This window comes from Pteropus vampyrus, unplaced genomic scaffold, assembly GCF_000151845.1.
Source record: "Pteropus vampyrus isolate Shadow unplaced genomic scaffold, Pvam_2.0 Scaffold317, whole genome shotgun sequence".
NCBI classification, from domain to species: domain Eukaryota; kingdom Metazoa; phylum Chordata; class Mammalia; order Chiroptera; family Pteropodidae; genus Pteropus; species Pteropus vampyrus.
The window spans coordinates 244,197-249,150 of NW_011889098.1; positions in this window are offsets into that span (position 1 = coordinate 244,197).

The following is a 4,954-nucleotide window of genomic DNA, read 5'->3' on the forward strand; positions in this document are numbered from 1 at the left end:
GATGTAACACGTGGGCTGGGTGGTTGCCAGTATCACTGGGTGGAGGTAAAGAGGCTCAAGATTCGGCATCGTGGGTTTCGATTCCCATTTCAAAGTTGGACATACTCTAGAACCAAGAAGTGGAAAGGTGCCCTCAGGTGCCTGTGGAGGGAGTTGGACAGAGGTCCGTCCCTAAACTTTGCTGGAGGGTGGGATCACCTCAGGGTCTTTGCAAAATGCTGATGCCTGGACTCCGCTCCCACCATGGTGCTTTGATTGGTATCGGGTGCAACTGGACATCGGGAGGGTCCCCAGGTGATTGCGACATGCAACACGTTGAGGAATCACTGTGGCGGGGATGCTAAGCCACCTGATTCTCAATATATCGTTCCATTCACTAGTATTGGGTCTAAGTGAGTAGACACACGTGAGGGAAAAGAGTTCGCCCATTTTGCCGATGGGAACACTGATCGTTGTGGCGGACGTGAGTTTGAGACAGGAATATCCTCACTCGTAATCCATCGTTCATGCTGGCTGGGTTTCCGAGCCTTGAGCGAGCTCCAGGAGGCGAGCCGAGGCATTGGCCCACACCCGGGGAGCTCTTTGCCCATTGCTTTTCACTCGATGTGACCCCGGGATCCCCCATACCTGTGAGGTGCGCACTACCTTCACGACCTTTCTTTTCTACAGCTCTGAAAACTGCAATGCCAAGGATTTGCCAGAAGCTAGCCAGCCAGTACGAGCCAGACTGGGACCTCGGTGCAGACTTAACGACCACAGATATCGAATTCTTTCTGTGAGGTCCCATTGTCAAGGGAACCTGGTCTCCAAAAACTGAGTTTAAAAATAGTTTTGGTCCTATTTTCCAGATTCGGGAAGAAGTTGAGTCTGATCCAAAATGGCATCAGAAATTCCAGACGAGGGAGGAGGATGGTAGGAATGTCCCCTCTCCCCCACCAGTGATGACACAGGGTGGAAGGGAACTGACGTGCCTGCAGAGGATGAGTGATTTATCCCTCTGTCGCCACTCAGCACTGATAGACAGGAAGTTGTCGCTGGTGGGTCTTTGGCCCTTTGCAGGTTCCTTTCCCTCATGAATTTGGTAAGTCCATCAGCAAGGCATCACGAAACTCCACACTTTAAGTCGATGTAATAACAACCCCGGGGCGTAGCGGTTTTTCGTTTTTGTTTTTTGCTGACACTGAACTGGTCTCTGTGAGTCTAGACAACTGGAAGACAAAGCACACACTCTCCCACGTTTGTGTTACAGACATGTAGCGTGGACGAATCCACAGAGCGGCCGTCAGCAGCCTTCCTCGCAAGCCGAGGGAGCTCAGAGGCCTTCGTGACATTGAACGATGTCAACTTTCTCTGTCAGGCAGACTCTAATTGGGTGAAAAATTAGCAAGGTGAGCCATAAGGTGTCATTTTTATGGAGAAGGAGAGATTTACTTCAATTTCATCGTGAGTGGCATCTGCCGTAGATCAGGTAACATTCAGTGGGGGCGAACCCACTGGATGAAATGGGTGAAATTTCATTCTTTAAGCGGGGCTCCCTTTGAGCATATCTGCTCCTTTTTTAGCTCTTCCTGGCCAAACTTGACTCCTGAGGACCAAGGCTGTTTTCTCTTTGTGGGGCGGGCTCTGTCTCCCAGCCTTTAAAATTCGCCTTTAGAGAGCTAAGCATCCCACCTTTCCTAGCCTCCCCCTTTGGCCCTGTGCTTGGCTGGCTGGCACTCTTGGCTGCTGGGGTCAACCACGACCCTCCGGCCGAATCGCCCGGACCCTATCCATAGGCCTATCTAGTGCCCATAGTTGGGGGTCAGGTCAAATAGAGAAGACCACTCACATCCTAAAACAGCGAGCTAGTTAACGGAAACCAAAGCTTTCTGAGCAGGCGGGGGATTCCCACAGGAAAATCATCCGTGGACGACGGTCAGCCTGAGTGTAGCGGGGTGCCGATGAGAGGAACCAGGAATGGAACAATCCTGAAGAAAATCCGTAGGCTTTTGTATGCCAGATTCTGTTGCTGAGTTTTCCCTTTTCTAAGGACTTTTCATAAAGCAGAGTGACCTCAGTCTGCATGAGGAGATGCTTGCTGGGACCCGCTGTTACACCGGGCAGCACGGGAGGCAGCTGGGAGCAAGGTGCATTGGGACAAGGTGTCGATGGAAGAAGTCAGAGACCCCGCGGTCCTCAATAACCACTACTGTCCTTGCAGTTGAATTTCTGATTCATTAGATGGGAAATATCTTTTATGGAGAAGCTAGGTCATTCTCAGAATATTCTGGATATGCTGAGAGCAGCTGCCGTAAACCGCATCCTGCCCGTGAATAATTCTGAGCCTCCGCGTTATTTGGGGCCGACGGAACGTGCTCAGGGTTGCCCGCCCCTTTCCTCGTTCACACGCAAGTCTCTCCCAAGCCTGGGCTCTTATTAGTTTCCCTGGATAAACATTTTTTTTCCCCAGATTCCTTATCCTCTTTGTTCACTCAGACAATAGCCTTTGTAACCAAGAACAAAGTTAGGCACTGGTGAGAGATTAGTTTTAAGGCTGTCAAGACAAGCGGCTGCTTAATTATGACATTTTCTGTCTCTAAGCCTACCTTGGTTCTTTGCAGCCAGGGAGATTCAGAGATCTCCGTCAGAAATCAATCTGTAAAAACACGGACTTCATACCTTTTCAGAAACTGGTCGGTGGTCACTCGGGAACGCTGCGTGCGATGGAATAGAGCTTCTTGCCTGTCGGTTCCTTTTCGTGGACCTGTGAGCTGGCTGTCCTCACTGCTCCGCTTCGATCAATCACCAGGTCCTGTTGATTCCGTCTCTTAAATTGAACTCTTCTAGTCGTTCCGATTCCCATGGGTATAATCCCCGTCCTGACCGCTGCCATCTTCCGGGTGGGCGCTCCAACTCCGAACTGATCTCATCTCCAAGGTCACTTCCAGCCCATTCTCCATGTTGCAGCCAGACTGATTTTTCTTAAATGTGTGAATGTCCTCATGTTATTTCCTTTTCAAAAAATTTATCACTAGCTTTCCATGGTCTTTAGGATAGAATAAAATGTTGTAATGGATCCCTGGCTGAAGTGTGGATGCTACTGCATGTTCTTCTAACCTTCAGAACTTAGTTAAGCCACCACGGCTGCTCAGGGGCCCCGACGGGCTCCTTCGGAATTCAATATAATTTAACTCAACGTCTGCCTTGTCTCTTGGAGGTGACATCCAGAGCGGAGAGAGTCCACCTCCTGGCAAGGGCAGCCAGTGAGGGAGGGTGGGGACGCCTACCGTGACAGGTGGCTGTCATGGATCTTTCCTGGTCACGAGTGGGTTGCCGGGTGTCGAAGCCCAGTAACCTCCCACCTTGCTTTGCCTTTAGTGACGATCGCCTGCTCTGAATAGCCGTGCACCAGTGGTGAGGACTTCAGAGCCAGCTTCTGGGTACGTGTCTCAGCTCTCCACTCGCTGTGTGACTTTGGGAAAGCCACTTAGCCTTTCTATGTCATGGCTTCTTCTAGGGAAAACAGTGGCACCTGCTTCTAACAGCTGTTGTTGCTTCATGAGTTCATTCCAAAGCTGGCTTGAAACTCAACCGTTGATTTCTGCAGGCTAGGCTCGTTCTGGCTGTTCCGGTCTCGGGTGGGCTTGCTCGTGCCCCCGAGGTCAGCTGGCGAGCGGCTGAGTGGCTCTGCTTCCGGTGGTCGGCCGACTTATCAGTTAGAGCCCTTCGTTTCTTCTCCATGCGGTATCATTCTCCAGCCAGTTCCCCCAAATGTGGTCTCGTGGCAGAGGAAAGACCCGGAGAGAGAGAGCAGTGTGCAAGGCCTCTTAAAATCCAGGCTTGGAACCGGTCCATCTTACTTTTACTGATCACGTTCTGCACGCGAAAACAAGGCATATACTAATGGGTTTGCACTTATTCAGCCATTAACTAATTACCAAATATTTTCTAAACTCTCCTCGCTCTGTTATAGGTACCGGGAGTTCGTTGAGGAGCGGGGTGGACATGGAGCCACATTCTAGTAGGGGAGACAAGCCATCGACAAGTAATCACATAAACAAGACGATGTGAGCCAGGGCTGAATGCAGTGAAGAAGGAAGAGGGAACGAGCGGCTAGACTGGACGGCAGGCGTGGCACCTTTAGACGGGATTGTCAGGAAAGGCGTCTGGTGACGTCGTAAGCAAGGTCTGGCAAGGTCTGGCACGTCGCTTTTTCATTTGTACCCCGATTGCCTACTGAACCCCCGTCGACGTGATGGGAAGGTGTGGGTGAGGGGGTCGCGCTGTAGTCCTGTAGCGTGGGCCTTCTGGAGGGTCTGAGCTGTGACCTTCACCGGTGCTCCTCAGTCTTCCCCTCGTGAGCGTGACAGGGTGGCTAGAGCTGAGTGTTCCCGTCCCCGAGGTAGGTTTGTCTCTGATAAAAACCGCAGGCGATTAGGCTCTGGTAAACAGTTTATCCCCAGGGAAGGTCTTATTAAGGATGACAGATGCTCTGGTGTCTTCTCAAGTGGCCGCTTCCCCGCTCCCCCTGCTAGACGCATGAAGGGCATTTGATCTCTGCCGTGAGAGTCGGGGGGAGCCCCTGAAGAGTGAGGGTCCCCACGACTGGGTCGCTCAGAGTTGAGGCTGCACCGAGCCTTTGGCAGTTCGTCAATTACAGTTCAGACCTTCCTGCCCCAGCCCAGTTCTCATGGACGTTCCCGCTCTAGGAGGTATTTATTCTCTGTATTCGCCTTTCTGTTTCTCCGGTTTTGGGGGCAGCGGTCGTCCCTGTAACCTCGGTTCTCTGATGGATCTAAGGAGAGTTGTCGATATTCAGTTTGTAAAGATTATTTTTTTCTCGTGAGAATAGATGGGGATGAAGTGTCCTAGGTCCGACATCCCAAACTGGAAACTGGAAGTCAAAGGGCCTCTGAGACACCTGAGCCGAGACCTGGGTGAAGAGAGGGGTCTGCCATGTGAGGAATCAGGCAAT